The sequence below is a fragment of the Dromiciops gliroides genome, chromosome 1, assembly GCF_019393635.1.
Source record: "Dromiciops gliroides isolate mDroGli1 chromosome 1, mDroGli1.pri, whole genome shotgun sequence".
Lineage (NCBI taxonomy): Eukaryota > Metazoa > Chordata > Mammalia > Microbiotheria > Microbiotheriidae > Dromiciops > Dromiciops gliroides.
In genome coordinates this window covers 597,632,790-597,646,577 of record NC_057861.1, presented here as the reverse complement: position 1 = coordinate 597,646,577, position 13,788 = coordinate 597,632,790, and positions in this window count along the sequence as shown.

Here is a 13,788-nt window from a genome sequence, read left to right as displayed (position 1 = left end):
AGCCTGAGGAGACTTACATGAACTGATACAAAGTGAAATGAGCAGAACCAGGAGAATGTTGTACATCATAACCAGGAGAATGTTGTACATCATAATGGCAATATTCTATGATAATCAACTGTGGATGACTGTGCTATCATCAGCAATACAATGATCCAAAATAATTCTGAAGAACTTATGATGAAAAATGCTATCCATCTCCTGGGAAAGAACTTATGGATTCTGAATAAAGATCAAAGCAAAATTTTTCTATGCTTTCTTTATTTTTCTTGGGATTTTTTGTTTGTGTTTTCTTTTACAACACGACTAACATGGAAATATGTTTTGCATGACTGAACATGTATAATCTATATCAAATTATTTGCCTTCTCAACAAGGGAGGAAGAAGAGGGAGGAAAGGAGAGAATTCGGAACTCAAATATTTTTTCAAATTAATGTTAAAATTGTTTTTACAAAACAAATAAAATAAAAAATTTTTAATCAATTGTTTTTACATGTAATTGGGGAAAATAAATATTAAATTTAAATTAAAATGTACATCAAGTACTTAAAATTTAAAGTAATATATAGTAGGCGAAAAAAAGGAAAAACATGCCTAAAGATTTTTTTTTTCGCTGCATAGTGGGAGCCAACCATAGCCAAAAAAAGCATGCCTCCAGGAACTCCCTTATTTTATATAGATTACAATAACAAACATAACTTTTTTGGTTGTTTGTATCTGATAAGATGTTTGTCTTACATGGTTGTAAGTTTGTTTCAACTCTTCTGATGACATGCTATGAATTCTATAATGCTTAAACCTAAGAGCTACCACACCTAATTTCCTCATTTGAATGAGGAAACTTAGACATCAAATTATGTAGGTTCCACTTAAATTTGTTCAGAATGATTTTCTCTTTAAAGTAATTTAAAGATTCATTCAACTGAATTCAGATAACAACCAGAAATGGATTTTGTTTTGTTTCAAATATATAACACTGTTTATTATACTGTCCAGATATGCTTTTGGGAACACAGTTGTTGTTTTTTAATCTGGATATTGCTACATTATGAGCTTAAAAAAAAAAGAAAATGTTTACAAACGATTAATATTCTGAAGTCCTTATCTATAGTAAAGAGGAAGTTTCATCTAAAATTATTTAGCTATCACTTGGGAAATTATAAGATTATTGGTTAAATTATTAGGGGTTATTATAACAAAGCTAATCCAATTGGGTCTACTTTTGGCATTGCTTGACTTAGAAAAATGTATCTCCATCCCCATTGCAAACTTTTTTTTCTTTTTCTTTTTTTGCTGGTCAATGAGGGTTAAGTGACTTGCCAGGGTCACAAAGCTAGTAAGTGTCAAGTATCTGAGGCCAGATTTGAACTCAGGTCCTCCTGAATCCAGGGCCAGTGCTTCATCCACTGCTCCACCTAGCTGCCCCCCGCAAACACTTTTTGATAAGAGGGTGGTGACAATTAGAAATTTATTTGTGGTACTTGGGAATTTATGGTAATTAGGAATATATAGTGAATATATGGTGACTATTGTGAATTATGAAGTTATATCTAAAATACTCTATATGGAAATTGCATTTTAACCAACTTGTTCTTGTTTTTTGTTTTGTTTTGTTTTTTTTGCAGGGCAATGAGGATTAAATGACTTGCCCAGGGTCACACAGCTAGTAAGTGTCAAGTGTCTGAGGGCAGATTTGAACACATGTCCTCCTGAATGCAGGGCTGGTGCTTTATCCACTGTGTCACCTAGGTGTCCCCCAACTTGTTCTTAACATTAAGGGTTGAATAAGAGATATCTGTCAGGTTAGAGGTTTCCAGCTATATTACTTCGTGAAAGTCTAACGATTATCTTTTTACATCAGTATAAATTTTAAACTATTTTTGAGAAAGACAAATATTAGTAGAAAGGAATGTTAAGTTAAAATCTTTTGTGTGATAAGTTTTATTTCTTAACTAATTTATTGCAACAACTATCTCTACTCTACTACTTAGCTGGTACTATGAAGATGATGTAGGAAGCAAAAAAGCGGTTAACAGAAAAACCTAAGACCTGAGCTCTAATTTAGATCTGAGCTCTAAGAGGCATTCAGACCCCAGTTAATGAATAACTTAAGACTTATATCTTCATTAATACAAGTGGGGGGGGCGGCTAGGTGGCGCAGTGGATAGAGCACCACCCCTGGAGTCAGGAGGACCTGAGTTCAAATCTGGCCTCAGACACTTAATACTTACTAGATGTGTGACCCTGGGCAAGTCACTTAACCCCAATTGCCTCACTAAAAAAAAAAAAAAAATACAAGTCAGGGCTTAGGTTCTTGCCACTCACATTAATCAGCACTCATAACAAGAACATAAAGAGGCAGGTCATAGAGACCTTAACTATAACAATGATACACAGACAGGGTATAGAAATTCTAACTGATAAATGAAAATATTTTGAAACTAGGCATGGGAATGAAAAGGTGAAATGCGCAGAAAAGGCCAAATTTGTCCCCATATTCACCTTATGATGGGTAAACCCCCAAAACACACCTCCATGGAAAAAGGTACCCACCTCGGGGGTTGGCTTAAGCCTCCAGGAACTCCAAATTAGGATAAACCCTCCCCTGTACATCCCTAAGGAGGAGATTATTATAATGAGACTGATAACCACTTTATCCATACTATAAATATAACTGTCTTTCCTTTCCCTATTTGAGAGATACCTTTCCACTTTTCTGGTTCTCTCCCTGTGTTCACTCACAGTATCACTGAGTCTTGTAATTCTTTTGAGACAACTCGACTCACAATCAGTTTGACTCTAAATCCATCCCATATCAAAGACTGTGACAATATTCTGCCCTATAGTTCTATTAAGTATTACGTACTTCCAAGTTGTTGGTTAGCTAGGCTGAAGCTCCATCCCCTAAGTACAGCATCCTCTACAAAAAAATGTTTGAATTTATTTGAATAGAGGGGTAAGCCTGGGCAGTTTAAGATTACAATATTTTTACTCTATCTGAGACAATACCTCCTAGTCAATAAGATGTGAATGGATCAACAAGCACCCAGGTCCACACTAATCTAATTTTCCGATTTGTTGAAAGAAAAGTATTTTGATTTGTGGTCTGAAGGTGGTTGGAGAAGTTCCCAAAACAAGGTTGTTGTTTAGTCATTTACAAAAATGTCTGACTGTGACCCCTTTTGAGGGTTTTCTTGGGAAAAATACTGGAATGGTTTGTGCCATTTCCTTCTCTAGCTCATTTTACAGATGAAGAAACTGAGGCAAAAAGGGTCAAGTTACTTGCCCAGGATTGCTTATTTTCTACTTCTATCCCTCCTCCCTTTCCAGATCTGTTCTTAATCTTCTGAACTTCAAAATCATAACTCTGGAATCATCCTGGAAATCATCATGGAATTTCTTTTAGTAGCTGACATTCTACCATCTTCTGCTTCTTACTTACCATAAAATAATCTTCTTTGTGTGGGAAAATTGGGACACTAAAGCACTGTGGGTAGTTGTGAACTGATTCAACCATTCTGGAGAGCAATTTGGGACTATGCCCAAAGGGGTAATCAAATTGTGCATACCTTTTGATCCAGCAATACCACTACTAGATCTGTATCTCAAAGGGATCATAAAAAAGGAAAAAGGACCTACATGTTCAAAAATATTTATAGCCTCTCTTTTTGTGGTGGCAAAAAATTGGAAATTGAGAGGATGCCCATCAATTGGGGAATGGTAATCCATTCTCATTGTCCATTTCATTAGTCCATTGTATCTTAGGTCTTAGACATCTCATAAAGGCATCTGGTTTCATTCATCTAATACAATCCTCTGGTCCTCTGGAAATCTCTCCTCTTATACATTCTGGAATGGGGGGGGGGGTTTCAGAGAAGATTCTAACAGATTTAATTCTCCAGTTCAGGTCACTTTCAGGAATCCCTTTCTCTATTAAAATCTCTTACAAAATTGCTTTTTTTTTTTTTTTTTTGTGGGGCAATGGGGATTAAGTGATTTGCCCAAGGTCACACAGCTAGTAAGTGTCAAGCGCCTGAGGCCAGATTTGAACTCAGGTAGTCCTGAATCTAGGGCTGGTGCTCCATCCACTGCACCACCTACCTGCCCCCAATGGCTATGATTTTAAGCCACTGTTCTATAGGCCTTTGAGCATAGTTCCAAATTGCTCTCCAGAAGGGTTGGATCTTTTCACAACTCCACCAACAATGGATTAGTGTCCTAGCTTTCCCACATCCCCTCCAACATCCAATATTTTCCATTTTTTGTTATATTTGCCACTCTGATAGATGTAAGGTGTTGATTTAGTCTTTTAAAAATTTCTTGGTTTTTTATTTAGTCATAATAATTAATAGAATAACAGCTTGGTCCCATAAACTGTTGCATTGATACCCAATTATTTTTACATTATTTTGAAACATTTAAGAACTTTATTTATACACAAATATCTATAACTAGTAACAGGCAGATGACAAGCCCAAATGCTCATCTACTTAGTTGTTTAGAATATAGAAAGGACTAAAATTCTAGGCTAAATAGCTCAAATCTTATACCTGAATCTTATTATAGTAGCTCAGATATGTTCCAGTATTAGTCCATGAGATAAAGATCTAATAATGTGTTTTATACTGATCACCTGCTATGATTATAGAAATTTTCCATAAAAGGAGAATAGAGACATAGCTATAATAAAGGAAAAATGCTTCCCTAACATTGTCAATCCCAGGCAAGAGTCATATAGGTAGCATAGCCAGGCTTAAAGTCAGCCAAAAAGGAAATGTTATACTGGGAAATCAGGAGAATCCTACCTCAGTTCATGACAAGAGTCTTACTCCCATGAGAACTTCAGTTCATAGATATCAACCCATAGGGTTCTTGGCATTGTTGGCCCAATAGCATTTCTTGATGATCATACCTGGAATCAGTCTCAGAATAATATCAATTATCATCCCATAAGGTCTCAAATAGCAAATTCCAATAAACATAGGTTTGGATGGATTCAGTTATTGAGGGTCACATATCATTGAGAACAAGTATTGACTATAGCATCAGACTGAAAACAAGAGAGTCATCATAAAAAAAATCGCAACTTATCTTGCCCTCAGAGATATTTGCTATTAGAGAAAGAAGCATGGATATTGTGTAATTTAAGATTCTAAATGTGGATTCTAATCTGTTCCCCCAGTTTGGGGGAAACTGACTAAAAATCACTGATAAAACGAGTTTAGGTTTTTAAGGGTTTATTGGAAAATAGAAAGAAAAAGATTGAGAACAGAATTCTAACAACCTGGCATTCCTATCTTTCCTCAAATTTCCTGTCAAGTCCTCTACCACCACCACCATCAAGTCAGGAAGCCAAAAGGCCCAGCGCTCTCTGCGTAGGCTCCCTTTCCTCCTTCCTGTCTCCTCCCAGACCATAGGAGGCTCCTCAAGTTGATTGGCTGGTAGCCTTGATAGACAGCACCCATGAACAAACGTCATTTCCTGACGCCAAGGAAAAGCCACAATGCCTCTGAGGCATTTTCCTCATGGTGGAGCTTTCCCACAGCAAGTCTCCAGTAGGTGGTGTCATTCCAATCATTACAATATGAATATAACACATCAATACTGGTCCTAAAAGCCTATGCCCAAGACTCAGACTGCCTATAGGCAGCCAAGAATATGGCTTTCTTGTTTGGAAAATAAATTAAGAGAGTCCAATTTTAGCTTTCCCAAGGTTGCCCTCCCAACTTTATTCCCAGGTACAGATATCCAGTGGCCTTAGATCTCAAATATCATTCCCATTGAGCTACTGGCATTTTTCTTGAAGTGCTCAATGCCAAGTATAAAAATTGGGTTCTGGGGGCCAGCTAGGTGGTACAGTGGATAGAGCACTGGCCCTGGATTCAGGAGGACCTGAGTTCAAATCCAGTTTCAGATACTTGATACTTACAAGCTGTGTGACCCTGGGCAAGTCACTTAACTCCCATTGCCCCACAAAAAAGGAATAAATACATTTTTTTAAATTGGGTTCTAATTTGTATCTGTTTCATATATATTTCAACATGATAATTGGACAACCTAAAGTTGTAAATTCCCTGGTCTGAAAGGTTCCAAATTTCATTTTCCAGTAATAGAGACTTAAGGTATGAGTTAATTTTCAGAGGAAGAGGATCTCTACAAGTGAAGTGAGTCTAAAAAGACAGAGAGCTGGAGAATTGCTCTGAGATCACAGCAGAACCCACAGGATTGCATTAGAGGTTTCCAGAGAACAGGAGACACATCTATATATATCTATATCTATCTATCTATCTATTTTTTTTTTGGTGGGGCAATGAGGGTTAAGTGACTTGCCCAGGGTCACACAGCTAGTAAGTGTCAAGTTTTTGAGGCCAAATTTGAATTCAGGTCCTCCTGAATCTATGGCCTGTGCTTTATCCACTGTGCCATCTAGCTGCCCCACACATCTATACTTTTTATTTTGCTGTTTACTTCTTCCCTTTGTGCCATTCATCTGTAAGGTCTATTTATCAAAGATTTTTATTTTTATTTTATCAAAATGTTATCAAAGGAAATTGCCCCCTTTGATTTTGTCAAAGCACAGTCCATCTTTCCTCTTTTCCCTTTCCTCCCTCACATTGTCTCCCCCTCTTAAGTTCCATAGTCAGAAACCCTTGATGAAGTGTTTGTAATGTCAGTTAGTAATTCATTGAGGAGGTCATGCCTCTAAAGAATCAAATGAGGGAATGTGAGAAATGATTAATAATCAATATCTTAAGGAGATTCAGAGTTACCCTTCTTCTTCCTGTTTTTTTAAAAGCCCAGTTTCCCCTTGATAATAAAATTGCATTAATTCTATTTATCTTGGTCAACCACACAAGGAATTTAATATTACTAGGGTGGTGAAGCTCAATGTGTTCTACTCAAGCTTTGGTGGAGACAGATCCTTGTATCTAGATAGCAAAGTTTCTCCATCCAGGGGTCACTCAGTTCACCCACTGAAAAGGACATACATTCTTTGAAATGACAGCCTAAAGCTATAGGTGGTCTATTATAGCCCTTCATTTTAATATAATCCACTTCCAATTATATTAACCAATTAGATCTGATTGCTGTTTGATGAACCACTTTCTATTTTAAGGGTATATATGCTATAAGTCCTACCACCATGACTGTCTTTGTTCTGAGAGAGACAGCAAAATGACCATCTTTTTATTAATAATCTGCTAGCCTTATTAATAAAATGATTAAATTACCCAGAAACCATGTCTCTCAAATTTTTTAATCATCACATCATTAAGGGTTGGCCCAGGGGCAGCTAGATGGCGCAGTGGATAGAGCACTGGCTCTGGAGTCAGGAGTACCTGAGTTCAAATCCGGCCTCAGACACTTAACACTTACTAGCTGTGTGACCCTGGGCAAGTCACTTAACCCCAATTGCCTCACTAAAAAAAAAAAAAAGGGTTGGCCCAGGGGGCAGGTAGGTGGTACAGTGGATAAAGCACCAGCACTGGATTCAGGAGTACCTGAGTTCAAATGCGGCCTTAGACCGTTGCAATAAATTGGATAACAAATTAAATTTATCAGACCTTCTAACAATTACACAAAATATTTTTGCTTAACATTCCTTTCTACTAGTATTTGTCTTTCTCAAAAACAACTTAAAATTTATCCTGATATAAAAAGATAGGGGCAGCTAGGTAGCACAGTGGATGGAGCACCGGCCCTGGATTCAGGAGGACCTGAGTTCAAATCCAGCCTCAGACTCTTGATACTTACTAGCTGTGTGACCCTGGGCAAGTCACAACCCCAATTGCCTCACCAAAAAAAAAAAAAAAGATAATTAGATTTTTATGAAATAATATAGCTGGAAACCTCTAATCTGACAGATATCTATCTCTCATTCGAGCCTTGATGTTAAGACTAAGTTGGTTAAAATGTAATTCCAGTGTAGACTCCACAATTCACAATAAAGTCTTATACTACAAATTCCAAATTACTACCCCCTCTCTTCAAAAAGTGTTTGCAATGTAGGAAGGGATTCACTTTTCTACATGAAGCAATTCCAAAAATATACCCAATTAGATTGGCTTTATTATATTAACCCTTAATATTACAATTTTTTTTATAAATGATAGCCAAATGATTTTAGGTGAAACATCCTTTTTACTTTAGGCAAGTGCTTCAGAATATTAACAGTTTTTAAACATTTTTGTTTCCTTTAACAGTTCTGCTCATAATGTAGCAACATCCAGATTAGAAAGAAACTATTATCATAATAGTATATCTTTACAATATCACACATGAGAATATGGATTTGAAACATAAAACCCTTTTCTAGTTATCTCAATTCAGATGAATGTACCTCTAAATTACTTGGAATAGAAAATCGTTCTGAAGAAATTTTAGTGGAACTTATATACAACTGATCTGTAAACTTTCCCATTTTAATTGGGGGTAGTAGGTATTTTCACCTCAGTAGCTCTTAGGTTTAACTATTATAGAATTTATAACGTCACCAGCAAAGTTGAAACACATAACCATTCAAACATCTTACCAGATAAAAACAACACAGAAATTTTTTTCATTATTATAATCCATATAAAATAAAATACTTTTTACACTGAAAGTATGATGTAACAATATCCAAATTAAAAGAGAATCTATTTTTCTACCTATGTTGTTGTTACCGAATTTCACAATTTAGACATATATTTAATTTTACATTAACAATACTAAGAAATACATGGGGGCGGCTAGGTGGCACAGTGGATAAAGCACCGGTCCTGGATTCAGGAGTACCTGAGTTCAAATCCGGCCTCAGACACTTGACACTTACTAGCTGTGTGACCCTGGGTAAGTCACTTAACCCCCATTGCCCCGCAAAAAAAAAAAAAGAAAAAGAAATACATGTAAAGCTTTCTCTATTTGAATTCACACCTGTGATAATTAGGTTGTTTTAAAGTGTTTTGGGCTAAAATATGCAATTCTAGTTGAAGAACTGGATTTTGGCCAAGGCAAAAAAAACCTAAGGAATTTGATTTGACTTGGGCAGAGAATGATCCGTTTTCCACAAGCAGAAACCTTTGAGTTTTCACAGGAGTTAATTAAATAATTCTCAATTTGAACAATACAATGAAACATTTATGGTCCTATGTAATAGTCACAGATCACAATATGTGTGTGTATAGATATACATATAGGCATATACATATATACATACATACATATATATATATATAAAGTTCAGTCTCTCTCTCTCTCTCTCTCTCTCTCTCTCTCTCTCATAGCTAGTAAGTGTCTGAAGCTGGATTTGAACTTAGTCCTTCTGAACCCAGGGCCAATATTTTATTCACTGCACCACCTAGCTGCCTCCTCAATATTTTTACTGTAACTAAAATTATATATGGCGTTAGATTTATAATATTGGCTTCCTACACACCATCCTGAAAGATGGGCAGACACAACTGGCAGATGCTTAGCTAACCTTACTCATAGAAGACTAAAGCCAAAACTGCATTAAATTTTAGGACAGTGTGGTTCAATGATATTTTTTGTTTGTTTGTTTTATTTTTTTTGAGGAATAAAAGTCTTTAAATTTTTTTCTCTAATCATAAATATTTTTATTTTAAGTTTTGAATTCCAAATTTTATCCCTCCTTCCCTCCCTCTCCTTCCCCCTCCCTGAGGCAGTAAGCAATCAGATAGAGGTTATACATGTACAATCATGTAAAACATTACTATATTAGTCATTTTATATAAGAAAACTCGAATAAAAAAAAATGAAAGTGAAAAACAGCATTCTTCAGTCTGTGTTCAATCAATATCAGTTCATTCTTTGGAGGTAGATAATATGCTTCATCATTAGTCCTTTGGGATTATCCTGGATAATTGTATTGCTGAGAATAGTTAAATGATTCACTGTTCTTCATCAAACAATATTGCTGTCACTGTGCATAGTGTTCTCCTAGTTCTGCTCAATTCAATCAGTTCATAGAAGTCTTTCCAGGCCTTTCTGAGATCATCCTGCTTGTGATTTCTTATAGCACAACAATATTCTATCACCATAATATACCACACTTTGTTTAGCTATTTCCCAATTGATGGGCATTCCTTTGATTTCCAATTCTTAGCCACCACAAAAAGAGCTGCTATAAATATTTTTGTACAAATAGGTCTTTTTCTCTTTTGGGGGGATGTCTTTGGGATATAAACCTAGTAGTGGTATTGTTGGATCAAAAAGTATGCACAGTTTCTTTAAAAGTTGCTTTTATCAGGTTTTTTGTTGTTGTTTTTTTGCAGGACAATGGGGGTTAAGTGACTTGCCCAGGGTCACACAGCTAGTAAGGCTCAAGTGTCTGAGGCTGGATTTGAACTCAGGTCCTCCTGAATCCAGGGCCGGTGCTTTATCCACTGTGCCACCTAGCTGCCCCCAGTATGCACAGTTTGATAGCAAATTGTTCTCCAGAATGGTTGGATCCTTTCATAACTTCACCAACAGTAAATTAGTGTCCCAGTTTTTCACATCCCCTCCAACATATATATTTGCATTCTGATAGGTGTGAGGTGATTCCTCAGAGTTGTTTTAAGTTGCATTTCTCTGATCAATAATGATTTAGAGGATTTTTTCATATGACTAAAGATAGCTTTGCAGAATCTCAATTTATAATATCAATTATTTCATATTGTATTTTATACAAGGCTATTTATTCCAAGCATTTCATATTATGGGATTCACTATTTCTAGCTAATCCACTGCCAAATATATATACATATATATTTTTTTTTTTTAGTGAGGCAATCGGGGTTAAGTGACTTGCCCAGGGTCACATAGCTAGTAAGTGTTAAGTGTCTGAGGTCGGATTTGAACCCAGGTACTCCTGACTCCAGGGCCGGTGCTCTATCCACTGCACCACCCAGCTGCCCCTGCCAAATATTTTAAAAGCAACAATAATCTACCCTAATTATTACATTTAGGAACACCTTGCTTATCAAATTTCTCCTAACCCTCTATAACATTGACTATTGACTTTCAAATCAATCGACAAAAATTTCCTTCTCAATCTTTCTACTTAAAGTCAAACGTTTTCCCACCCTCTCTCTCTTATGGTTCAAAGACCCAAACCTTCTTATGTTTTCCATATTTTTCCTCAAGTCTTTATTTCTCTTTCCAAATCTTCCAAATCCATTACTCAAACTTACCAACTTTCCTTTGTATTTCAAATATATCTCAAACTATTCTTTCTACTAAACATTTCCTTCATAACTTTAGCACATACTGCTGCTAACCTTTCCCAATGTGTATAGTTAATTTCAATTTAGGAGATTTTCTTCATTAATTTACCTATCATAATTATACTCTGTTGCTTTATGGTTGCAATTCAGGCTTGATCTAGGGGATCAAAAGACCTCCACTGTACTTGCCTCTTCCCTAGTCCCAGACATAGTTTGTGGGACAAATTCTCTTTTAAAGTTAAAATCATTAAGATGTTTTTAGTTACAAAGACTCTTAGGAGGCATGCAGTGGCTTATGGTCTTTTTGAAACACAGGAGTGGGGTTCTGACTTCTCCAATTTCTTTTGTTTAGGGATTCAATTAAACCTGGATTTGTAAACTTTTAGTATTCAAGATTATTTTCCAATTAAAATTGTTAGTAAATCTTTCAATTTAGTTTAAATTTAACTGAAATTTTCCCTGAGGGGGGCCACCATGGCTTAGGATGGGTGGGAGGTTATCAATTAAGACTAAAAATTAAAGGTACAGGACACAAAACATTGAGGCTACATCTGGAAGTCTCCTTTATTCTTAGTTATAAAATAATAAATCTGAATCTGTTATAAAAGTGGGTAGGACTCTCATATAATTCACAGCAAAATGTCTAACTTCAAAATACACCAATTCAAAAGTTATTCCTAAATTGATCCCTACTCTTTAATTTGCAAAACTCCTAAGCATACAATAAATATGTCTAACATTTCCTTACAAGCTTATTTTTCTCATCAATCAAATCCTTACATTTTCAAAGTTGACCAGTTCAGTTCACTTGATGAGTGAAAGGAAAGATCTTTTTGAAAGTTCAGAGCTCCCCAGGGGGTGGCCACAATTACACTGACAAAGGCTCTTTATCAAACCCACCGAGAAACACACAAACAGACCTACAGATTAAAGGACAAACAAACAGAAAACATTCAATGGTTTATCATAGGGGCTTCAGGAAAAGGCTACTTTGAGTTTAAACATAGATGACATGACGAAAAGAACACAGAAGTGCTTGAATTTAAAATGTTATTCTGTGAGGCTCTCTGCTGAAACAGGTATTTGAGAAAACACACATCAACAAACTTAGGGCTGATAATAGGCAGGCTTCTGATCTCACTTTAGGTTACTAGCTGTCTCTGGTCACACACATATAAATACAAATTTAACTTAACATGCCACAAAGATGAACAAAAGGCTTCACCTTCCTTAAAAAAATTTAGTATATGGGGGCAGCTAGGTGGTACAGTGGATAAAGCACTGGCCCTGAATTCAGGATGACCTGAGTTCAAATCCGGCCTCAGATACTTGACACTTACTAGCTGTGTGACCCTAGGCAAGTCATTTAACCCTCATTGCCCACCCCTCCCCCCCAAAATAGTCCTTTTTTGGGTCAAATTCTGGGACAAACACACACATGTATCAATGTGTGTATACTTTTATATGTTGATATATGTAGCCCATACATGTTATATTATATTATATATATCACACATATGTTAGGCTATTATACAAATTCTTAAGCATCTCCCTCAGATCCTTCATATCACCCAAGAGATTCTATTTTGGTTTTCATTTTCTTTCTCTTGAGATTCCAATTGATCTAATCTTTCCTGGAGTAGAAATATTTTAGAGTCAGTCTCTTTTTCAATTTTGAATTTTTTTCAATGTTTTCTTGGAGGGATGAAAGCCTAGATTCTGCTTTCCTCTTAATGGATTCTAACAACAATTGTTTAAATGAGTCTCTCTTAGAGTGTTTTATTTATTTATTTATTTTGGCAGGGCAATGAGGGTTAAATGACTTGCCCAGGGTCACACAGCTAGTTAAGTGCCAGGTGTCTGAGGCTGGATTTGAACTCAGGTCCTCCTGAATCCAGGGTTGGTCCTTTATCTATTTTGCCACCGAGCTGCTGCAGAGTGTTTGATTTTTGACCCCGACTTCTCCAGCAACATTTTTAAGTAGATAATTTTATCTCTATCAAATGAACCCCATTGGTGCCTACAGTTTTACAGATCAGATTTTGTGAATGATTTCCAAAAACTTGCAAGTATCCAAATAATACTTCAAAGCCATTTGACTGAATGCAGTCCCTTTTGGGGAGTCAGATAAAGTGAACCCCAAATTAAAGCCCATGGGTCTTTTTGCCAATTCTCAATTAAAGATGGGGAGTCTGAATTCAATCAAGATTAGGTACTTACTGGTGCAATGGGGAGGAGGCTTGAGGACTGGACATAAGGGACCCATGCTGGTACCAGGGTCTCTAGAAGCTCACTCTCTGCACTGCGAAAGATTTAATTTTCAATGAATTCCACTACTACCACTATTTAATGTCATCCTGAAATAAACTGAAGTTATAAGTGGAGGAAGAAAGCATCTTTAACTGAGATAACAGGGTAGCAAACCTGCCACCCTGGGGGATGGCCCATGAGTGTAGAGCACAATGGATTTCCAAACCCAGAGACCCATGAAAAAGGTCCTTATACTTTCAGGAGGAGAGGGAGAGCAGGTAGTATAAGATAGCAAGGCCTGGTCATGAGATGCCAGCCACTCTCGGC